Raw genomic sequence first — 26486 nt, 5'->3', positions numbered from 1 at the left:
CTCTTTACCTGGTCTATGCAGAGCTATGACTTTTATATCTTTCCATTTTTGTGGTAAGCTTAGGTTGTCATTCCAAATATTATTATATATATTCAATAGTACGTTTAAGGCCTCCTCAGGTAGGTGAGTAACCGTACTATAGGAAATGAGGTCATTTCCTGGAGCAGTGGTTTTTTCTTTGTTTTAAGAACTGCAATTAACTCAGTCATTGTGCAGTTTTCTTCAAGTATGTGACCTGTATCCTTTATTTTTGGTGTGGATATCTCTTCAGCTTGTGGAACGTGATCTGGGACAATGTGTTTCATAAACTTCTCTGCTAGGTGCTGGTCTTCTTTGATGAGTGATATTTCATTATTGCTCTTGTTTGTTTTCAGTTTTCTTTTGACCTTCCATGCAAATTTGCTATTTTTTTCTCACCTATGTTTGCAGATAATTTTATGCCATTCGTTGTTTTTTGCCCTTTCGATTGTGTCTTTAGCTTTTAACCGAGCTTCTTGATATTTTTGGTAACTTACAGGGTTCATATCCATCTTGAATTTCTTAAAACTAAGCCTTCGTTGAGCAATTACATGAGAACATTCAGCAGTCCATCATGATTTTGGTGTAAATCCTTTTTGGTTACTTACACTAGGACTGTTACATATGGGTATTGATTTATCTACTGCATTGTTCATAACTTTTTCCAACATTTCTATTAGGATGTTTAAGGGCTCGTGGACAATATTTTTCATATTTTCTTCAACTAATTTAGAATATGTTTGTCAATTTACTTTCTGAAAGTTCTTTCTTGGTGTTTCTACCTTGGATGGTGAATGTTTAACAGAATTTAGAGTCATTGATATTGAAAAGTGGTTGCTCCACATCGCATCAGATAGGACTTCCCATTTATCAAGGTGTGTGTAAAGTTCAGGGGTTAAGAATGTTAGGTCTATGGTTGACTGATTATGAAATAAGCTCGGAATTGTAGTGAAGGAGTGGTCGTTAGCCAGTATAAAATTTGAGTTACTGAAATTCCTAAAAATGTCATTATCTCTTTTGTCAGGTTTTTTGCAGTTTCAGAACTGATGGTGAGCATTAAAATATCCACAAATCATTGTATTACCTTGATCTAAGCTAAAAATATACTCTTGCCAAATGGAGCAATTTATTGGTTTATTGGTACAATATATGTTGTATATATTTAATGATCTAAAAGAGTTTGTTATTGTTATGCCTAGGATTTGGATATTATTCTTATTATGTTCTTTGATTATTTTGGCGGTCAGAGAGTTATGAATAACCAAGACTACACCTCCATAACCATCTTCTCTATCAAGTCGTAATATTTTGAAATTGTTATCTCTGATCTATCATGTGGACAAAGCCATGTTTCTTGTAGGATTGCAATATGAATCTTGTTTTTTGTCATATATTGAATAAGTACTGCCCATTTTTGTTTGATATACCTTAAGTTCCATTGAATCAAATTTAACTGACTATTTTCTTTTCTGTTCATTGCAGAAGTTTCGTGGATTAGGACTAAAACACACTGTCTTTGGGGTCTATTTGTTTGTTTCCTAATTTATTTGATGTGTTGTATTATTATATGTCTGGATTGTATTTCCAGGTTTTTGAGACTCCAATAAATCTTTAAGAAGTGGTGCCAGTAAGTCATCTTACCTTTTGTTTATTAATAAATAACCCCTTCGCCTTGTATTTTGGTTCTCAATTCTTTAATTTTGTCATTTAGTAATTCTTTAACTGTCCGCTATTCGCAGGCGTTGAGCGTTCGATTTTCGGATTTTTTTTTGCAGGTTGGTAGGATATATTGTCGATACTTGAACTAGAAGTCCTACTGTAGGATTTTTCAGACAAGTTTTCCTTGGGTTTGACGAATCTTGGTTTGGTATTAATAGGTTTGTCAAGGGTTGTATTGCTGGGTTCTATTGTATCACTGAGTCCTAGAAATCTGTTACTTGAGAACAGAAGGGAATGATCACTGCCGGTAACTGATGGAGGTTGACTATAGAATGCAGTCTGCTTTGTTATGGTCGCATATGATTTCCTTTGGATGCTGTATGGATTATGTTTTAGGTTATTTGTTGGGAAGTGTTTACTTGCCGTCAAAAAATCTTCTCTATGGATAGACATCCTTTGCATAATTTCTTTTGTCTCTCATATTCTTTGCACGACTTACTGTTGCTATTGTGGTTACCGTGGCAGTTAACACATTTTTTTACTGTATACATTCATCATTATGAAACCTCATTCCGCAGTCTCTGCTTATCTTTTCAAATTTGCAAGGGGACTTAGCTACATGGCCATATTGAAAACAGTTATAGCATTGCTTGATAGGCAACATGTACCGTTCAATGGGTATTCGCACATAATTTAGATACACCAAATCTGGAAGCTGGTCGGATTCAAATGTTAAAGTCATGAAATGTGTGTCTGTTACTTGTCGGTTTACATACTTTGTAATTCTTTTGGCATGAACTATGGGATAGGGGGACTTACTCTCACTCATCACTTCTTGTTCAGTAATTTCAGGTTCGATATACGCAACCCCAGTGATTTCCACCTTACTGGCTGGTATAAAAACATTAAAATTAAATTAAATTAAAAATTAAACGTTTTAAATTAAATTAACAAAATTTACTAACTCACTTGCCGAAAAAGCATCTTCAAAAATCACAGTTAGATTTCTGCCTACTCGTTTAATATGGTAAATTTTACAGTCTCCATTTTTAAACATTTTGCCTACCAAAAATGGGTTGATTTTTTTCCCGTCCCTACTTTGTATGATTATTTCATACGGTCCTTTGTTTGATTCGTTGTATAATCTCAACCGTCTAGTGTTAGGTTTTTTTGCCACATAATTTGAGTCCAAATTGGAGGCATTGGGTCAAGTATTTTGTTCTGTTGGATTAATAACATTATCACCTTTACTAAACTTTCTTTTCTGTTGGCCTACATTAGTTGTGTTATGGTCTGATTATACTGTAACCTTTTCTGTAAAATCATGATTGACGTTTGTATTTTCTATTTCTACACTTATAATCGAAGCAGCCGCCAGTTGAGTTTCCATTTCTAATTTCTGTGATTCAATATCTCCTGGAGGTGAGTTTGCTGAACCTGACATTTTGTCAGGACTAAGCTACCGTAATAATTAAAATGTGTGTAAATGTGACGTATAATTTAACAAAATTTATTATAAAGGATAGAAATTTGATGCCTCATAAATGTCTAACTTTGCCAATAGTGGCACAGACACAACACAAACCTCAATTAAACCATAATCTTTTGAGGTTAATCAAATGGAAAATGATATTTAGATGAGTTTTAAACAGGCAACCACAGGTATAAAATCTAAAATCTCAAGATTTTATCTAGAAACACACAATTCGCCGTCTTTAACTCAAATGATGATGTTCTTGAATATCACTCAATTATTCAATCTTAGCAACGCAACACGATGTTGACACCATGTAAACGAACGTAAACAATAATATTACAAACAATGTTTACATAAACTGTTGTTCACACCAGCTGGTTTATTTAAAACAACTGATTAATCAAACAGATAATAGTGATTAAAAATTTACTTTGAAATGAGATTAAAATTCAGACTATTAATTCACCATTTTACTTCTTATATCTTCAACTTTAAACGCCAGTGAGGCGGAGCCCGGGTAACTTTTGTCATATCTGGATTTTTTTCCACTAGCCTTAGCACTCAAACTTTAAAATGAATATCGTAAACCTATCTTATTTTCTTCACAGTTCGAGAAATTTCCTGGGAACTGATTTATTTTCGGAATTAATTATGTACATATCTTCTATTCGCTGATAATATTTATATAAGGTGTGTGTAAAGTTCAGGGGTTAAGAATGTTAAGTCTATGGTTGACTGATTATGAAATAAGCTCGGAATTGTAGTGAAGGAATGGTCGTTAGCCAGTATAAAATTTGAGTTACTGAAATTCCTAAAGATGTCATTATCTCTTTTGTCAGGTTTTTTGCAGTTTCAGAACTGATGGTGAGCATTAAAATATCCACAAATCATTGTATTACCTTGATCTAAGCTAAAAACATGTTTATTTATTTTTATTTATTTATTTAATTATTTCTGTTTATTTATTTGTTCTGTTTATTTCTTCTCGCGACAACCAAAATCTACAAAGATTCTTTAAGGAAATAGGCCAACAGTTTGATATACATACAAAAAAATAAATAAAATAATGCTTAATGATACAAAGGGCAAGGCTGTCACATTTATCAAAAGCGTGAACGTCGTGATCTTTGATTACACTATAAACAATCTTCAAATAATAGTATTAGTTATATCAATACTTATTTATTTTTTGTTAATATGACACACACACACACACACACACACACACACACACACACACACACACACACACACACACACACACACACACACACACACACACAACGTACATTTGTCATAATTAATAATTATACGTCAAATTTATATATTAGATAGAACTCTGTACTTGTAATCTTTACGACACAATGAAGAAGATTTATTCAATTATTGGGTATATGTGGTTACATTACTTAAGTAACTTCTTTAATACAGTTTCCTTCAGATTAGACTAAGAAATTTAAGATGGCAAGATGTACAAAGTGAAGAATATAAATGTTAACCAATTTCAAGAGTTTATATTATAAATGTGAAAATTGAGTTAAGTTGCAAAATGAGCCTTTTTAGCTGAATTCCTTGAAAACTGCGTTATTTCAATAAAAATGGTTTGTAATATCTATCACGTGAAGCTAGTTCGTCATTATGCTTTATATTATATAATGTTTATAACATACAAGGCCGTAAACTACAACTGCATCGATAATGCAGCAAAAGTATTTTTAATCGTTGTTTATGAGTTAAATTAACAATGGTATTTTTAATTTATACTATATGCAACGTTCTAGGCCAAATAATAACTAACATACCGTGAACCTGCAAAAAATTGTGTTCCTACTACTTCGGCTATGGTTGCTAAATTGATACTATACTAAACCGCAAGGGGCACTAGTTAAGGTACCTAATTTTTTATTAACTGAGGGTTTGTATTAGAGTATTACACTGTTACAGTAATTGTAAAATATAAAGAATTATAATGAATTAATGAGGAAAAAGTGCTCTAATTTTGAACAATAGCCCTTGAAGCCAGATCTTGTCAAGAGCTTAACTTACATCAGAAAATGTTGCAGAACAAAATCTTTGCGATTTTAAGTGTTATTGCATTAATCACCCTACGCACTTGTTCAGTTGTTTTGAATGCTTTTGTTTGAAGATATTCAGATAATCTGGGATAACGTTTTGTTAAATGTTTATTGATTGTAAACTCTTAAAGAGTATATTTTCAAAAAGTTTGGAAAGTTGGTAGAAGACCGATATTGGTCTATATGAAGCAACTAGATTTGGATGTTTGCCTGGTTTACGTTATGACTATGGTTTGGGCAATCATCCGTTGGGGAGAGAAATATTCAAGTTCGAGAACTCTATTAAAAAGTATACAACGAAATTTCAACTTTTCTCAATAGATCCTTCGGTTCTAGTAGCCCCCTCCCGTTAAAAGATCAATCCTTGAGTTTTTAGGGTTCAATTTATCAATGGTCTATTTATCTGTGGGCTTAAATAGCCTAAACCGGCAGTGTAAGTTGGATATGTAAGTCAAGACATTCTCTTATTAATAAACTGATATCATAACTATTAACTCTAGGATTACGCATAAAGACTCAGTGAAATGTTCAATAAATAATTCGGCATTTTCTGTGTTACACTTTGCTGAAGAACCATTTGGTTTAGATAAAGGTAGAATTGAGGTACTAAGGTTTATTTATTTGAGTATATTTCCATAAAGAGTAATTAATCGAATAAAAAAAAAACAATAGAGGTAAACTATAACAAATTCATTAGTTTTAAACATCTTGAAACATAGCTTTCAATATTGAAATGAGACTCTACTGAAAGTACTTTGGTATTATCCGAAGGCCACTATTTTTAGAGTTTTCCTTATCGTGGACTAAAATAAATTGCAGTTTTAAAAAGAGCAGATTTTATTTTACCTATTTTGAAATTTACAAGTCATTACGGCGATCGGTTATCGTATTCCGCCTCCTAAATGAAGTGATATCTGTGAGAGTTCATTTACATGCATCGCTACTAGTTGCCGCTACTCACGATCATCACATGTATTCTGTTATTAAAAAGCTTTCCTCTTCAGTTCGAGTTAAATTCCAGAGGCAAAGGTAATTATTCATGACATTATAAATTAATGAAGCGCACGACAATCAATGAAAACAAGAACTATAAATTAATTATTCGAAAGTGACAGGTGATTAGTGCGTCTAGGCTTATTTGAAGGGTCGCTCGTCTAGACCTGTTTGGAGGCGATTTGGCGACAGAAAGTATGACTCATCGGGTATTTTCCGATTGATTACGAAACAAAGAAAGTACTAGTACTTTATAATGAAGTTTATTTTGGTCCCCGATAAGGAAAGCCCGTCCAAACACAGTGGCCTCCGGATAATACCAAAGTAACCTATTGAAATTTGTTTTGTCCACTGGATATTTAGAATTTTTCCATACACGTCTCAGCCTTTTTTTGTTAATTTTTGTTGGGTAATTAATGTGACTACTGAAGTTTCTTGTAAGTAAGGAAGTAGGTTATCAATCACAAGCATATACAGATCAGTCAAATAAGTCAGCTTAATTATCTGTCTTCGCTACAATTCAGTTAAATGTTGAGTTTTAGGTTGTTATTTAACATGTCACGAAATTCCTTCCAGTTCGTGTTTTACTTGTTAGTTAGAGATATTTTCTAATGACAACTGATGCACTTATTTTTCTTGTTTTCTGGAATACGACCTGATGACAAATCAAGCGATTAAACAAATTCGTATAATTTTTTAAACACCTCGGTTTAAAACGTCTAGAAGGTCTGGAACTTTATTTGTATTATTTGGCTAATAAATAGGTTCTTCGGGGGACAAATAATTAAAACTGATAACGGCTATTCGTACACTTAAGTAAGGGCGCCCCTTTCGTATAACACTAGCGTAGAAGTGTTTTTGGATATTTTCGAGAATTGGTGTCATGTTTTAAACTGCATTTAACACATCGCCTAGATACCGTCAGTAAGACAGGAGGTATCGATCTACACTTGTGTCACCTTATGCATTGTGTGAAGGTTCAAAAACAATCTTAGTATTCTACAAGAATTAAATTTGTAACATACCATTATTTTTATATGCATATTCTAAATTTAAAAAAAATATGGATAGTGGATCTTCGGTTTGATAATACTGCAAATTAGTAAATGTTACCGTAAGCTTATATAACAGTTTCAATCCATCAGGGCCATTTGACAAATACATATTTTTTAACAACTTTATAGGCTCTTTCCTTTTTTATCTGATATGTATGAAAGCTTGCCTTGAGTTCAGTTAAAGGCCTAATTTATGAACTATGCACTTCAATATTTACGTGCTTATTATGAATGTTGTTCATACCAACGCATTAATAAGTGTTGTAGTCACTTTTTAATTTTATACTATTGATAGGTGTGACCAAACTTCTTGAGCCAGATATATCCGAAACAGATATCAAAGGCAGTTTGTCTTCCATTTTGTCTTATTTTTTAGTAGAATCGTCATCCATCATATCGGTTGCTTTAAACACCTCAAAACTGTTTCAATGTTTGATGTCTTGATATGATCACTTCCGATCCAGATTTTCGTAATCTAAAAATTACTTGTATTTCTATTGAACAGCTTCTTATTTCCTTTTGTCCATGTTAATATTCTGTCTTTATTTGTATTGTCCACTTCTTAACATCACACGCAGTCACATTGTGGCTAAGAAAATGAAATTAAAAATAGCTGTGATCATCTTCAAAGAACGTATTCTTAGGTTTGAACAACACATGCACAGTCCCTGCAGAAGAGTGCATCGTCTAAAAATAAAAATATTTAGAGAAACATTACAGCAGCAAAGAAAATTTAAAATATGTTACATAACAAAGAACAATACAATGACTAATAAATTCAATAGTTTATAAAGCGGTTTCTACATTTCATAAGGAGACTACAGTTTAATTATGTAAAATATCCTACTACTATTAAATACATTAAAAAACTAATAACTATTATATACAGCTGCTCATTGACAGTAAAGGTTGTAAAATTTTGTTAGATGTTAACCACAGTTAACACTAACATAAATTAGTTCAAGAACCTAAAAGGTAGTTCCAAAATAGCAGATTGGTGCAGTCTGTACACACTTTTAGAATTGTGTACATTTAAGCTAGATGTTTTGGGTGATCTAATCTTGAAATATAATTGCGGCTGAATTTTATAATTTGTTCTTTGACTGTTGGGATGTTCAAATCTTGATGTAGCGTTTTATTGGATATATATACCAAGGCGCTTTTGTAATTCTTCTTAACAATTTTGATTTATACCATTGAAGTATCTCCAGATCTGAATTGCTTGCTGTGCCCCATAACTGCACAACATCCATAACTGCACAATTCAGGTTCTAGGATAGTAGGTTTTAGTTTGGGTTGAGAACAGTAACTTATTCTCTAAACTGAGGTTTGATTTAGATCCGAGTAGCCAATTCATTTTTTTTTTTTAATTTAGCTGTTGTTTCTTTGCTCAAATGTGGGATTTCCATGTAAACCTTCTGTCTAAACGCGTGCCTGGATAATTTATTTCAGTTACTTGGAGTAAATGAACGCCTTCAATGTAACTAGAGGACAAGAATTTTGATTTAATGTAAACGTTATATGAACTGATTTATTTTCGTTAATTTTGATTTTCCATGTCTTAAACCAATTAATAATTTTGCATCTAAGCTCTGTTGTAAGTAATGTGTTGTTTGAACACATTTTTTTAGACTGAATGGAAAAACTGTAGTATCATCTGCGAAAGTTGCAATTTGAGTACGTTCATTTTATGGGAGGTTAGTGGTATATTAAGTATAAAATGGACCAAGTACACTTCCTTGAGGAACTTCGGATTCTATTGAATGTAGTTTAGTAAGAACATATTGATATTTTATTTGAAAAGATCGGGTTGAAAGATTTGATTTTAGCATTAAAAAAATACAGGGAAAGAACAACTTTTTAATTTTGTATAATACATCAGTAGTATGTCACAACTTATCATACAATTTAAAGAGATATATAAATAATACAGTCAAAGTCGGTCTCCACGACGAACAAAATCATATAGGTTTTAAATATTTAACGTATGTAACAAAGTATCAACTAATAGCTATTGAAATAAAATAAAATATCAAAGAATTTAGCAAGCCAAATTGAAATTATAAATAACATCTACACTAGGACTACGAATGCCACTGTACACACTGGAGAAATAAATGACTGCACTGCTGTTAATCAGTTTTTTTTAGTTTACGTTATATCATAGTATAGGAAAAATTATAAAGTAATGATCATCGTTAGAATAAATCAATGCTTATAAATTGTTAAAATATTCATTTAATCTCCACAATTGCATCCCAAACAAATGCTAGAGCTTTGACTTACTAATACAACTCCTTTTCGTCTTCTTATTGCTAAAACTAACTAACATCAATATCACAGCAACAGTAAGCATGGCTTAAATTAATCAAGCCTTTCCCTTACATAAGGTAAAGGTAGTGTTTATTTTTGTCAAAAGAACCCCAAATTACCATGTTTTCAATTTATCTAAAAGCCGTCTTTTTTAGATCGAGAATGAATAAGTTCCTCAGCTAGCAGTTTGAGTTCGCATGTCTTAGTTTCGTAGTAGTGCACAAGAGTATTGACCAAAGTGCGCTCGAGGAGTAGTTATATCAGAGTTTCAGGTCTTTGAGAGACGACCACATGACATTCAGATCCGATTCATTTGTCGGTTGTTAACCAAAGATAAAGTTATATTCCAGACTCAAAAGAAACATAATATAACATAAGAAGAACCAACCAAGAAGACTCAAATTTACTATTAAATACAGCAATAGTCCTGAGAAAGATTTTGGTATTTCAAAAACAAAATTATCGCACCAACTCACTAGAGTCCTCAGTAACACTTTGTAACGCTCATAATGGTCTTACAACGCTAAATATGAAAATGTGGAAAATACTTATGGATATAATGTGAACTACACACTTATAACACTGATTTACTAGTTAGTACAGTGACTTGTATAACTATAAACTATCTGGTAAAGTCAAATCCTATAAGCACTCAGAGTTCTTGTCGGAGTAATTGGTGAGACTACGTTATTAATGAAAAGGACATGTAAAAAACATGTTCAGTATAATAATAAATAATACGATGTTCAATTGTATTTTCACATAAATATAAACTTGTAATGCCGTTTGTTCCTATTAGCTGTTTGGCTTTTATTAATGATATAACAATAATAATGACCAATGGATTATATAAACTGTTAGTATCAGCCCTGGCGGCCAGATTGTGGAAATACAAGCAATATCGCAAGCACAGCAGGTGTTTTTGTGTTCGTTTGTTGTCAGTTTTATAAAAATAGTGTTTTAATTATATTTTTAACTCTTATTATACGTTTTTAGTGCTTAATTAACAATGAGGAAACCTCTATTAAGGTAACAAAACTAATTTACACGCTTAATTCTTGAAGATAACCACATTTTAAGTGTTGTAAAATAAGCCTTCCGTGACCCTATTTTTGGGGTTCGACGGTTTTCTAGGCTAGGCAGCCCTTTTGGTTGTAAAATTTATGAATTACCAGACGCATTTAAATGTTTTATTTTTAATGATATTGTCTAGTGTAATATTAAGTTTATAAAAATACCATTTAACACTATTAGTAGATCATATTTTTCTGTTTAGATGACAATACCCAGACTGAGAAAATGAGAAAGTGGTCTTCATTATAGGTAAGTAGGTCCCTTATATCCTGTTTAGTCCTAACAGAAATGATTTTATCCAATACACCAAAATATTGTCATAGGTCTATTTTGTTTACCACTGTCATGTGTGCATGGTCATGATATTATCCTATTGGATATTTCATGTAACACAGTATTATTCTAAATACCTAATACAATGACAGCCCAAACTAACCTAATCTATTTAATGTGTTCAGTTCAGAGTAGTCCGTAGTTGAAGTTCTAAGTGGCAGATTGTGTAGACTTTTTTCTTTACATAGGCTATAGTGCATTTTCCTGTGTTTTAAATTTGAAATAGAATTTTTTTATGAGATCTAACCTTGAAATTTGTCAAAACCTTTTGTGCATGTACAGTTTTTCTTTAATGATGCTATGTAACTTAAAATCAGAACTATCTTATATAATGACAGCCAAATCTAACCTAAACAATTAAATTTATTCAGTTCAGAGTAGGCTAGTCCGTAGTTGAAGTTCTAAATGGTGGATTGGTAATATGTAAACTTTTGTCTCTGCGTAGGCCATAATGCATTTTCCTGTATTTCAAATGTAAAATAGAATTTTTGTGAGATGTATTATCCAACCTTTAAATTTGTCAAAACCTTTTGTGTATGTATAGTTTTTGTATAATGAAGCTGTAGTAGATTTTTAAACCAACCCCACAATAGAATCAGGGTACCAAATTATCAATTATAAATTGTAAACTATTAAATACAAAACCATTGGCTGCAGTTTAGTAAGTGGCCATCACCATAATTGAATCAGAGTACCAAATTATTGATAGACATACCTAAACTATTGAACACAAAAAACGTTATAGTTATTTACAGTTAATTGTCAACTTTTTTTATGTATTGAATAACAGTATTGTTCAAAATTAATACAAACAAAGTAGAATCCTTTTTCTGGCATTTGAGTGGTGGCATAAGTATATTGGCGATGTACATGTATATTATTTGTGTCACCAACTATCAGACACGTTTATCCTTGAAAATAATAAAACTTAATTAAATGTTACACTCGTTTGTTTGTTACATTTTATTAGACATAACCTAAATAAATTTATCCTAAAAACATCTGAACTACTATACTGTAATTTGAAATACCTGTAACTTAACTCGATTTGATAATTTGGTTGGTGTAGGTTATCATGAAAATCAATAATTCAATTGTGGTGGAGGTTGCTTATTATTCTGCTGCCGATTGTTATTAGATATACATTTAAATAACTACTCAATGCCATAGTTGGTTTTGTTGTTTTGTAATGTTAGTGATACATTTATGTTTAAAATTGTAATGTACGAGATACTTGTTACGGTATTTTATTATAACTATTATTGTCTACGATGTTTACATTTCAAAGTTGGATAATATATCGAATTGTTCGATAAAAACAACCGAATAATGAGTGTAGGCCGCTTATTAAAGTCTCCCCCTGAAAAATACATGGGCAGTATACAGGCGACTGTACAGAGGGGAGACTAACCCTTTCAGCGCCAGGAGCAAATATGAGATGTTGCAAAATTTTTTCACATCTCATATCCCCTTGTGACTAGTCAAAAGTGCCAGGCTAAAATTGGCGATTTTCCAGTCTCTTAGATTAAAATTTATATGTTTTCATAAAAATTAGAGAATGACCTAAAAGTTGCACCAAATTACTCGTATAAATATATACTATCAACAACAAAAAATATATAGATGTAGTTTTAAGTAATTTAAAATTTAAAAAAATGTTTTAATAGATACATAAAAAAGTTTTTAATATTCTTTTATGCAAATAACTAAAAAAAGAAAAATAATTTTAATGCGGGAAGCTACTTTATTATATTATACATTTAGAAAGGAACAACCATACACAATTTTGTGTTATTTTTCTCATAAATAAATTTTTTATGACATATTTTGTATAAATACGCATAATTGTACTTCCCAACATTTTATAAGTGTTAAAGCAACTGACTCTTACATTGCAAGAAACTTAAAATAAATATTCATATTATGGATGTTCCGGTAAACAGATGATTGTAGGATCCATAAATAGTTTCAATACAGTTAAAAAACACTAGCCTATTTACCAAGAAATATTTATACAGTTTTATTTGAAATTTATTTACACTTTTTCTATTTACAAATGTGCTATTTACTATTTCACTCCTGTGAGATCGCAAATTGTCAGTCATTGTAACTACTACACACAATAGCTAAGCATGTAACAACTAAAACTACTAATATTTACAACCACAAAATAAAATAATGAAGAAGAATCCAGCATACAATAATACGATCACACTAAAGCATAAAGAATTAACAATGAAAGATCGAGTTAGCTGATAATGTCACGTGACAACTACGAAATAAAAATGCATAGGCCTCCAAAATAAAAATGATATTCATATGAATTATCTACAAATATACTAGGGAATAAAAAAAACATAAAACTTTAATCATTTGACGTCGTATTTATTTAAGAAAACGACGAATATCAAGGAGACAATATATTGCCACCTGGCGCTTTTCGCATATGTCACCGACGGCAATATTTTGCCGCCTGGCACTTTTCAGACGTGATCTATGGCGGCAATATATTGCCGCCTGGCCCGGAAAGGGTTAATAAGCGGCCTACACTCATTATTCGGTTGTTTTTATTGGACAGTTTGATATATTCTCCAACTTCAACATGTACAAATCGTACACAATAAATTTTGATAAAATACAGAACGAAGAAGAATCTTTTACATTCTAATTTTAAAAAACTCAAATTTAACACCAACATTACAAAACAAAAAAACCAACTATGGCCTAGATTTAGATATCACAGAAACCTTACAATATTAATAACTTGCCCAGTTAGATATCAATGAGTAACCGCTTTTGTGAAATTGAGGAAAACATTCTCCCCATGGGTTACCAGGAGCCAAACCCACATGTTAGTCACATAAACAAATCTCGTCACTTGTAACCAATATGTCACTTATTTTCCTCATTCATCGCCATTTTCAAAGTCTCAAAATATTAGTTACTTCATGCTGTTTATTGCTTATTTCTATAACTAATAAGTTGAAATCATATGCTAAGTTAAATCAATCGTAATATTGAATTATTCCTTTGGATAAAAAAATCAAACCATTCTATAAAAACAACCGAATAACTAGTGTAGGCCGCTTATTAAAGTCTACCCTGGATGGATAATGTGATATTGTGACTGGTGGTGGAGGTAGCACTCTCAGCAGTACTCGGCAGCAGTCGGGCCTTGGGTTAACCTTCAAGAAGAGTGATCAAATTTTGTTGGGGGCTTTTGGTTTGCAAGTAGGATGGAAGGCCTTCATAGTAGGTGAGGTTTAACCAGTAAAAAAGATATTTTTACTTTTTTCAATAATTTTCCTCTAGCCCTTTCTATCCCAGGTAATATGCTTACTGCCAGGCCAGTTTTAGACATCTTGTGATCGAACAAATTATTATAACCAAGTTAGGAAAACTGAAGACGACCATATTTGCTCCTCTCACAGTTACAGTTGTTTCCTTCCCACAAATTTCACATAATGGGGTTTTCAGTACGAGTCCAACATGTTGAAGCCACGAAACACATGTCTTATCTTTCAAAGCAACTTCGTGTAGTTTTCTAAAATTGACTGCCATTTTTAATAATAAAAAATGTTACTTATCTAAAATTGAAATATTACTTTACGTGTATTATTTGAAAGTGTTTACAGCTGTTGATATAGATTAATATTATTAAGTTAATTGTTCAAAATAATGAATCAGTATCGATTGATTATATCGATGGTTATGATTAAGTAATATCTAATATCGGTTGTCAATTTCGATATAAAAAACCGGGTCCGCTTATCGTACCCTACCCCTTTATATGACTTACTATGAAAATTAAATGTCATTATGACTATCAGTTCTTGTGGATCTTTTCCGTTATGTGTCAGCAATTTCTATTTATTGTCTATGAGGCAAAACTGAGTGGAATTCACTTTGTAATGGAAGAATAGGTATTTTTAGATAATACAAACTGCCGACAGTAGTTATAACCGGTTGGACTTTGCCCGTCTGGACAAGATAACGAGGCGGCGCGATAACGGAGCCACGGTAGCGGTGCAGTCAGTTCCTGAAAGATCCAACGCGCGCGCCGCTTGATCTGGACTTGGAGTTTGCAAGCTCGAGTAAATTTTTTTTCTAAAAGAGCAAGCAGCGCGAAGCGCTGCGCAGCGGGCAAGCATCGCGTGATCTAACTCATTGGCTTGCAAAACATCGGAATAAAGTTCAGTGCGGTACGCGGCGCTCTATGATTGACTCATATTTGTGTGAATTTTTGTGGCGTCGCCGAAATCGTGATAAAGACTTATTTGAACAAATTATTAGTGATATTGTCGCCTACTGGCCTCCAGAATAAAGGTATGTAGTATTTGTTTTATTACAAAGACATAGAAATAATTTTTAGAAATTGCTGACACATAACGGAAAAGATCCGTTCTTGTTTTCTGTCTCCCAAAAGGAAGCGATGTCGGAGAGAAAGAGGCCACTACTTCTTGTTATTACTTAATATAAGTAGGTTTAGAATAGGTTATCATAAATAGTATATTACTGGTAGTTCCAACGTTAACCCTCCGACTCTCCTTAGTATTTTGCTTAAACGCCAAGCCGTTTTCCCAGTTTTTAAAACTTTCTTTCTAAAATCTGCAATAGTTTTTTTTACTGCAAACATAACTGTATTTAGTATTATTTTGTTCACAATGAATGGTACAGTATAATACAAGTACAATAAGTAACTAGGATAAATATTTTCATTTACATTTTTTATGGTGAATGGAGAAATTCTCTTTGTTTTTATTTCATACAAAAAACAAGGAAGGGACCTAAAATATATTGTTGAATATATCAATTTCAAATTCCAAGATAGCCTAAAGGTCACAAACATAGTCTAGTTTCAGAAACTGTAGAGTTTTATAGGATTCTTTGGGTAAATTAAATAGTTTGAGCACAACAACTGAAAATAGTGAAAGCAGCAAAGATTCTGTGATCAAAAACATATAAATTGGTAAAAATGTTTATAAATTGTAATCCTACATATATTAGGTATTTACAATAAACTTGAGAACATTGTAATAATAAATATTGTCAGAAAATCTAAGGTTTTATTTTTTTATGGTTAGTAGAAACCAAAATTGTTATAATACGTTTCTAAAAAGAAACTGATAAAAACAGTTATTCTAACAGTGTTTTGAAAAATGTTGTAATATTCTAAAGGTCATAAATTTAGTATAGTTTTATATATATATATATATATATATATATATATATATATAAATACCCCATTTCTGTATTTGCACGCACTGTGTGTGTGTGTGTGTTTTTTTTTTCCCCCTATACATTGCTATCCTTAACACTTTTGCAAACATTCCAATAAATATAACAAATCATGTGAAATGAGAATTTCAAACATTAGCCCAAATTAAAACAAGGTTTTGTTATTCCAATTTTGAAGAAACCAACATATGAGATATTGACCACTGGTTAAAGCCAGTGTGAAGTTTAATGTTTCTATAGAAGCACTGCATTGCAAAACTGTTCATCGCTGGAAAGAGGTGGTATCATTTTGTACTAGATCTGGGCTGTATGGAGGATTATTTCAATATTATTTCAAAAGCAGTTTGGTATAATTAATAGACTGTTTGTGGATTCATGTAAAAAGTCTTCAGTTGTGTTTCACTAGACTAGGCTGACCCCTGCAATTCTCATTTCAATGAACATTGGTGTGACAATCTAACAAACCAAAGCACCACTGCCTTCACTCATTAAGTTATTTCATTTCCAAAACACGTCACAAAGGTACTGATGGATTTAAATTGGTTTGTATTTTATTCAATAAAATTATAATTATTGAACGAACTTCACAAATAGTGGGATTTTTAATACAGTGTAAATTAACTAAGCACAGTTACATAAAAGCTAGATACAAGTATGTATGTATGTACAGCTCATTGCGTACAGAGTATTGGAATGTTTTTAATGACTTAAGAGCCAGCAAAAATACACAAAATTCTACAACTAAAATAAGGTCATATAAGTGCTGAAAGTTTAACATTGTCATTTCAACAATGCTTAAGCAGAACTCAAGTAATTTGTAAACAGTTTGTCAAAAATAAATCTGTGCTTCTGAAATGTCATTATACTAACAATGGTAAAAAAATAAAGAGATTTATTATGACTATTTAAGGTCAAAGGAAGTTGCAAAATTTATGTGTAAACAAAACAAATTATATGCAGTACAAATCTGTATTCCTTTGTGATCGCTATGTTTAATCTTGAAGAGATTTTTTTGTTATTGTATAATATAAAACCATCATGATTATAAAACATTTCCCATATAAAATAACAATTCTAAATTAAATAACTTAATTATTTAAAATTGTATAGTGTGTGATGAATAATGTGATGTTCTCACAAACATTCCTATAGTTTCTTTTTATTTTATTGTATTTATCTATCTATATTAACACCTTGCCTGCCATGCCGACCCGATCGGTCGGTGACGTAATTGCTACAACTTGGCAATGCTGACCCAATCAGCTGGCACAATGACGTTTCCATTGTTTTTCTTTGTTGCCCCTGTGGACGTTACATTTGACTCTAGTAGCAAATGACTGAACTAAGTTTTCTAAACAGATATGAGACTAATCAGAGAACGTTGTCTGCAGTCGTTTTATTGTTTATAGGTAGCTAAAAACACTACGCAATATCGTTAACATTTGACTCCCGATCGGGTCAGCAGGTTTTTTTTTTTTAAGAAAAAAATGTTTTAGGTTTTTTTCTTTTATACATTTTTAAATAATTGAAACAAACGTTGTTTTAATTTAATATTGTACTTTCCTCGCCAAAGTTTTGAAGCTGTTAGTTTTGAGTTATTGGGTAGTAAATTATATTTTGTATTCAATTTGTTATGAAAAACAAAGTTTATTATGGTTACAAAGATATGTTTGAGGATAGCAAGGTTTTAAGTTTATTATGAATAGGTTACAAAGATATGTGAAATAGAGGATTACATAGTTGTATTCAAATTTATTTGTGAATATTCTTGAAGCAGTCTTTGCAGAGATTAGGCTTCCCTAGACATAATTCACTAAAAGTGGTCACTTTTTTAAGATTCTTGGCTGCAAGTCGACCTCCTTGAAGCATAGCTGTTTGGTAGCAAATCTTGCAGTTTTTCTTGATCTAGTTTGTTTTTACCTTCTCCAACAAACGTAGATGATTCTGAAACGTAGTGATCCAGAAACAACTGTTTGTCATTGTCCTCTAGGTTTTCATCCATCTTGGAGAGTTGTTAACACAATTAAAATAATGCCTACGCACACGGATAGACATAGCTTGAATGTAAAGATGTGAAGTATCAATGAGGTTAGTATTTAGGCGCGAAACAACCCGCGTTACAGCTGTAAGCGGCAAGGAAAAGGAGTGGGGGACGAGTAAGTACTGTGTCTGGCACCAGCTGGGGTCTGGTAACAGCTGGTGCTAGTCAGCCAGTGCGCGCACACTCTGTCATCACAGTAGTATAAAGTAAAATATAAAGGTCGACTGAAATTTGAACGTCGGTCCGATCGGGTCGGCAACAATTTTTTAAAGGCAATTTTCGTTGAAAAATATAGTTGCCGAACCGATCGGGTCTGAGTTAACCCCCCATCCCCTTAACATGTGTTTTGTGAAAATCAATTTTATTAACCAGCATCAATAGTCCAAAACTAATTTCACAACCAAAAACACGACTGCACAAGTTGGCAATCCAGGAATCTTGAGAATCTCTTATGGTGGTAGGCAAGGTGTTAAAGAATAGGGTTTGTTGTATTGGGTAAAAATTTGGCCGATTTATATTGATGCCTATAAAACAATAAATTAAAGTGTTTAATTAAGGTGTATAGAAACAAAAATTATTGTCCAAAGCAGTGTTTGAAATAAAGTTATGTTATAAATTATCTTACAGTTTAATGAAGAAGTACAACTAATTTCCTTTACTTCTACCAGCTGCAATAAATATCTAAAATTTTTTTCCTTGCCAACATGGATACCCATAAGACCAATGTAAACATTTTCACTTACATTTAGCCAAATCCCATATTGTGATATATGCCATCATTGTACTCAATGTTGCCTCTATACATATATATATATATATATATATATATATATATATATATATATATATATATAGAACTGATATTGCTAACACACATTGCACATCTTACAATAAGTCCTGTGATTGAAATTTATTCTTTTATACAGTACATCTTTACATCTTATCTTCCAAGCTGGTGGACTTGTTTTGTCTGAATTTACCACTAATTCATTTGAGAGGTAGTATTGATAAGCCGTTTCATGGTCCCAATACAGACCCCTGGGGCCAGGCCCGTAGCTAGGCCCTTGGAGGCCCCGGGCAGAAAGAGAAAGTCCATTCGGGGCCCCCCTTTGTTATATATTTCGCACTTTTTTTAATTAATAGATATAAGCATACAGTAATTGGATCTTTTAGGCTTAGAATATATGTGCATTTTTTTTATTATTATCCTATTATTATTATTATTACCTTTTTTTCTTATTAAATCTATAATACTTAATTGTTTGCTTAAACTATGTTTACAAATTTCTACGGTAAGGTCATAAACTGGTAATGATTTTATATGCAAATTTGTATGACTCCTGGCCCTGGTGCCATTAGTTTGGTTTTTAGAGCCATTATTTTTTCAGCTTACCATTGTGATTGGTATTCTATTTATAGTGCTGAAAGGAAAATGAAAAACATAATTATTTTTTCAAATTTTATTCACAATAGATAATAAATAAATAAAGACATAAGTGCTGATGTCTTAAAAAACTTTTTAGTCTCTTCTTAGGCCTACATCCAAGCAATGTAGTTTAGTAGATAAACATACAAGTAATATCATTAATTATGTAATACTTGAATACACAATAAATTGTATATTTATTTATGGTGTTTATGGTAATACTGGTAATACCATTAATTATATATGATCAATGGTGGTAATACCCACTCATTCTCAAGTTTAAAATTGCCCAACTAGTTTGATAGTGAGAATGCAACTGAACTTACTAAAAAGACTTTCTTCTTGACTTGACACTAGCAAAAACATCAATAATTCGGTCAAAATCTATTTTTCGGGCTCTGTCATTTTCAATAGACAAAAGAGCCAAATCAGTGAGACGTTGTTGGGACATGGAGCTTCGCAGGTAGTTTTTGATGAGTTTTAATTTTGAGAATGATCTCTCTGCTTTGGCTACTGTCACAGGGACTGTGAGGTACATAAAGCAATGCTGTTAGTACATCCGGGTAGGTTGATGCTAGGGAACTGTTTTCAATGAGTAGGAGATTTGCAACTTCTTTTACTTCTTTGAAATCCTTTAATTTGGATTGAAAAGCATTCTTACTGATAAAATCTGAGCTTTTGAACAATGGCGTTACATCATCTGAAAATCTGCTTACAAAATTATCAGCTTCACAACGCAGTTCTTCATCTGAACATGAGGCCAGGAAAGAAGGGTGAACAATTTTATAGGCATTCAATCACTTGCTTTCATTGCCTTTAAAACGGTTGTCAATTTGTGACACTATAGTATCAACCATTGGGAAGAATATTGTCACTCTGAAATTGCTTTTAGGATCTGTCAGTCTTTGGTCTTCACAAAGTTCATCAAAGTGCTTTTTTACCTTTCTTGCACGTTGGCCAATAAATTCATGGGTAATCGTAATCCCCCATTTTGAACATACTTCTTCTGCTTCACTACAGACTTCTTCAAAAGGACCAACGAAGTTCGGTTACTTTCAATAAAGCATTGCCTAGGAGATCGTACGCTGTCATTAAATCAATAGATTCCGTTTGCAAGGATTTTGAGGCAATGTTTATTTCCCCTAATATTTTGCACTGGACAGTCAAGAGCAAAACAAAACTAAAAAGATTCTAACCTTTTTTTGAGCCCCTCAGCTTCATTCCTTTCCTTTGGCTTTTTGCTTGTCAAAATTATTTTATTTAAGGCTTTCATTACATCACCGAAACCTTTCCTTTAAAGCGTACACAGCTTCATATCTCCCTGCCCAACGTGTTAGGGTTTAAAGTCTTTAATGTTACCTTGTCTTTAGGAACAGGAGCCTTCGGATTCTCTGTACAACCAGAAACGACTTTTAGTTCTTGCACCGAACAATGCTGTGGCCAAAAAAACTGTAAATATTTTGCACCGTCTCAAAAAATTGTGCTATTTCTCGATTGCATTCAACGGCATCTTTAAGAACCAGATTCAAATTATGGCTGGCACAGTGAATGAAATAGGCATGGGGTGCAAGTTCTTGGATTCTCTTTTTGTACTCCAATTATACACACCACTCATGACCGATGCACCATCGTATCCTTGTCCTCTGCATTTTGTTATGTCAAGGCCTTTTTCTGAAATTGATTTTATGATGACGTCTTCTAGCCCCGAAGCGGTTTGGTCAGTAACTGCTGTGAAAGATGTAAACGTTTCACAAATTCTTCAACTCAACAAGGTTTTCCGAGTTGGTCATGGTCAATCTTTACATAGCGAAAAACTTCGCTTAGCTGATCTACTTTACTTACATCTTGTGTTGTGTCGTAAATTATGGAGAAAAAAAGGCGCACTCAGAAGCTCTTCTTTAATTCCACTAAGCACTTCACTAGCCATCAGAGAAATAATTTCATTCTGAATTGTTTGGACTGAGATAATTAACAGTACCACTTGGCCTTGTAATTAGATCTTCTAGGATAGTGTCATATTTTGACAGCAATTCAATCAATGATAGAAAATTACCTTTATTTCTATCAGTGATATGCCAACTGTCTCCACGAAAAGGAAGGTTGCATGTTGCCAACATAAGGGGAGACATCTAAGACCCTCTTCAAAACTTTCCTCCAAAAATTCCGCTCCTCCTTCAAACCTTTTTCTAGTGCATTGTCTATTGAGCCATGACGTCGCCATTGCTCATAAACCAAGCAGGAATCAGCATGGTGCTGTGAATTCTCATGTGGTCTTTATGCGATCAGACAAATGTTTCCAGTCCCTTAATCCTGAATCCCATCCTCCTACAGGTCCTTTCTGGGGAAAACAACCAGCAAGGTTGGCAATAAACACAATCCAATTTGGACGAATAGCACAACCAAGTTCTTTTCAGTTTGAGCCCAGACTTTGACTTCAGGGTAAAATAATTGTCTGAAAAGGACCTACCTTGTTTTCCCATCATATGGAAATGGGCCAACTGGTTGATAGGGTCCTAGTCCTAATTCAATAATTCGTTTTTTCACACCTCTGGATCGATGATCTGGTCTGGAAAATGGGGTTCTCCGGTGTTTAAACAAGTTTCATTAATTTTATTCGTCCGGCTACATTCCACCTGTAAGTAGATTGCAATGCATTAGTATTTTTTTCTTACAAACATGATCATAACAATAGGGACTTACTGTAATTCCATGTTTACATGGAAGTAATACTGTTTACTTCCATGTAACCATGGAATATTTTATCGTAGGGATTCCATGTTTAGGGCGATAAAACAGCATATGTTGTTATGTTGAAAAATATAATATAAGTATTCTGTACTTGGCATGTCTACTTACTTGATCATTTACGCCGATCAGTTCACTGCTTGACGTAGGACTTGTTGGAGGTTTGGCACAATTTTCTTGTTGATGCCCTAGCCCTAGGCATGTTACTTCTTCATCAATACTTTCTTCAGCGTTATCTTGAGCTGTAACTTCCTCTTCAATCTCATTTCCTGGGGACTGAGGCTGCAATAAAAAATAGCAAGTCAAAATAACATTAAGTTACATATAACATATAATTTAAAGCCAATTTTAATAACATTGTAAAGATATAATAAAATATATAAAAATATATAAAAAAATATAAAAAGAGTAGATACATGGCCTCATAAATAATGAATGTGCAAGCGAGTGTGGTGCATTTTTTACATCATATTATCACAAAAAGATATAAAATTACTATGATAGATATTCATGCTGTGCTGCTGTGCATGTATAAACAAATAAAATACCTACACAGAAAGAAGTAGAAACCAAAGGAATCATGAAAATCACATAAAAAATTAAATGACCACTACACAATAGTAGGTAATATGTAGCCTATATATGACTAGTGATAAATTCACAAACAAACATTGCTTATTAGATTAGAATAGATTGCAGTCTGAGTCAGACAACAGTGGTCTAAACTCAATCAAACATCCAAACTCTAGTTAAATTTTAACACAGTTAATTTTAACATAGTTAAATTTTAAGATATTAATTATATAGTTATTGGCCAAGCTAATTAATTAGGCCTAAATACCGTATCTAAATTCAAACCACTCACCAATTATTGGTCTAGTTTCAGTACTAGATGTAGATGTGACATTAGTACTTTTAGTTGTAGTAGTACTAGTAGTAGGAACATAACCAAGCAGATAGGGTGGAAGAACACTTTGAAGCATCCTCTTCTCTTTTCTTCTTGTCTTGCCTTTTCTTTGCCCCACTTTGATAGCTTCTTTTCATTTTAAACAAATACAAGAATAAGAATACAAATTGTATAACACTTTAACACCGTAACAAACGAGTAACGAACGAACGCCAAAACGTCAGTTTTTGGTGTTAGTTTACCATCAATATAACATAACCTTATCCGGGCTGTCTGTCACTAGCTCACTAGTCGTAGTCACTCTCACTGTCGTCTGTCAGCTGTGGCAGAGGGCAGTCGGCAGACGGAGCCCGTCTACGTCACGTCGACGTCAGGACGAGTTTATTACTGTTGGGGGATGGGGGAGTAAGGTGAACTAAAAGTGCAAACTGCATTTCTTTAATTTGCGTAACAACTGACAGGCTGATTGATAGTCTGTCTATTTTTGTTACGAAATCTCTGTGAGAACAATATCTGTCCATTATTTTATATTGAAAAGCTATTTAAATATTTTTTTGATAAAGACATTTTGATGATTCGATGAAATATCCCTACGACCCTACAGTAAATCAATAAATTTCACATAAACTTTAATTTCATTTTCAATTTTTCCACCTTCATTTGGGGGCCCCCCCTGGCCGGGGGCCCCGGGGCAATGCCCCGGTTGCCCCAGCCTAGCTACGGGCCTGCCTGGGGCACTCCCCGATTTATAGGCAGAGGTCTCTTAACCTTGTTATTTCTGTAACTCCTATACTGTTACAAAAAAATAGATACTAGTTCCTTTTATACTGTAATTTTATAAATTGTTGGCCTTTCAAAAATGTATTTTTTTTTGTTTAATAGACTTTTCAAGTATTTTTATTTTGTAAAAACAACTAATAATGTGAAGTGGCTAAAGTAAACATTTGTCAGCAGCTGTTAGTTGTTACATTGAGTTTGCCTGTCACATTCTATTGCCTATATTGTATATTGTCTAGGTTCATTTATAGTGAATTAGACTCACACTATAGTAATGATGATTTGCAATACTATTTTATTCAAATTTAAAAACAGTTATTCAATTTTTTCTCTTTTGTAATTGTGCTTGTCAATAACAATGAAAACTGTAGAAATGATCCTTTATTTTTTCCAATTATATTAGTGAAAACATATGGTTATATTTTGAATATAATGATATGAATATGTTTTACGAGGGGGTACCCAAAAGTAACCGGAATTGTGTTGCCGGCAGCATGTAGTAAACATTCCTGCCGCTAGGCGTGTGTCGCGCAACCCATTGCGAGCTCAGTGACCCCAGTTCCGTTGTCCTAGTGCATTCTGTTCATTCGTGGTGACTGTTTTCGCTAACCCTGTTTTGTTCTTGTTTCGTTTTTTGTCGTGGCAAGTTTAAGTGAACAACGTGCAGCTGTGAAATTTTGTTTTTTTACTTGGTAAAAATGCTGCAGAAACTATTTTAATGTTGAATACAGCTTACAAAGATGATGCTATGGGGAAAACTCAGGTCTACGAGTGGTTCGCTCGATTTAAAAATGGCGACATGTCGATTGAAGACAAACCTCGTTCTGGACGTCCATCAACCTCTCGAACGGACGAAAATGTTGAGAAAATTCGTGAACTTGTGCTCACCGACCGTCGACAGACAATTGAGGAACTATCAGAGAGTAGTGGGTTAACTTGGAGCTCGGTTCAGCGAATTTTAACAGGAGATTTAGGACTGAAAAGGGTTGCTGCCAAATTTGTTCCTCGACTTCTGACTGACCATCAAAAGGCACATCGAGTTGAAACTTGCCGCCTTCTGAAAGAACATCTCGAAAATGATCCCGATTTTCTGGTAAAGGTAATTACTGGTGATGAGTCATGGTGCTATGGTTATGACCCAGAAACGAAGCAACAGTCAAGCCAATGGAAGTCGCCATCTTCACCTCATCCAAAAAAATGTCAGCAAGTCAAATCAAACATCAAAACCATGTTGATTTGCTTTTTTGATGCTAAAGGCATTGTTCATTCTGAGTTTGTTCCTCCAGGTCAGACTGTCAACCAAACATTTTATTTGGAGATTTTAAGAAGATTGCGCAACAGTGTTCGTCAGAAAAGACCCGATTTGTGGCAGACTGGAGACTGGTTCTTCCACCATGACAACGCACCGGCACACACAGCCATCTGAGTTAGGCAGTTTTTAGCCAAAAACGGCATGGTTCCGCTGCCCCACGCACCTTACTCGCTTGACCTCGCTCCATGCGACTTTTTTTTATTTCTACACATGAAAAGAGGCTTGAAAGGTCAACGATTTGACAGCGTTGAAGAGGTTAAGAAAAAAACGAAGCTCGAGCTTGCAGCCATTTCTAAAGATGACTACAAAAAATGTTTTGATCAATGGAAATACCTTTGGGACAAGTGTATTAGTTGTAATGGAGATTATTTTGAAGGAGATAAGGTCGTATTGTAAAAAATTTGATAATATATAATTTTTATAAAATAATTCCGGTTTTTTTTTTGGTACCCCCCTCGTATATTTTCTAATGAACGTATTATCAATAAAAATTCAATATCACTGTATTAATGTGACAATACAATAAGCATATCTATTAGAACTGTGATAGTCTTTTACTTAAGTTATTTAAAATATAATAGCGTTGTTTTAAAATATAATAGCATTGTTTGTAGAAAACCTGTATAGTACACATAACTTCAATCAGCTTACAAAGATCTGTTGAATGTTGATGATTTGAAGCAAAATAAAACAACTAGTATGGAAAACAATATGAACACATCCTTCTTGTTTTGTTTACAACCATCTCTTATAGATACTTAGTAAAAATAATTCAAATATTGGCCGCAAGATGGAACCACAAGACAGGATATCACCATGAATTAAACCACGTAATGAGACCATAAGTCAGTGTGTCTTTATAATGTCAAACCATATCAAAGAGTTAAACATAGACCTACAGTAAATACCTGTTGTGTATGTAGCCTTGAGTTTGAAGATTTTGGGCAAATAGAGCAAGCTACAGTATCAAACAGGCTGTGCTTTTACAAAAAGCTGACATAGTCCTGTGACAAGTAAAGTTGTCAACTGCCTTATAGAAATTA

At 33.1% G+C, this 26486-nt stretch overlaps 1 protein-coding gene and 1 long non-coding RNA gene across 2 annotated transcripts in view; one reads left to right on the top strand and one right to left on the bottom strand.

Moving 5' to 3' along the window:
• Positions 1 to 10485: 10485 nt before the first annotated feature.
• The window catches only part of LOC124354058 (zinc finger protein 350-like), a 69405-nt gene continuing 53404 nt past the window's right edge, over positions 10486 to 26486 (top strand). The window contains 2 exon segments of the mRNA XM_046804232.1: positions 10486 to 10619; positions 10867 to 10913. The gene's annotated coding sequence lies outside the window, so the exon portion shown is untranslated.
• Positions 22246 to 22713, bottom strand: LOC124354059. Its single transcript, XR_006921654.1, has 2 exons — positions 22559 to 22713; positions 22246 to 22335 (listed from the first exon to the last, which is right to left on the bottom strand). It is a non-coding gene; the product is annotated as an uncharacterized LOC124354059 (long non-coding RNA).

This window comes from Homalodisca vitripennis, chromosome 2 (genome assembly GCF_021130785.1).
Source record: "Homalodisca vitripennis isolate AUS2020 chromosome 2, UT_GWSS_2.1, whole genome shotgun sequence".
NCBI lineage: Eukaryota > Metazoa > Arthropoda > Insecta > Hemiptera > Cicadellidae > Homalodisca > Homalodisca vitripennis.
The sequence above is the reverse complement of the archived record's forward strand: the minus strand, read 5'-3'. Positions and strand labels throughout refer to the sequence as shown.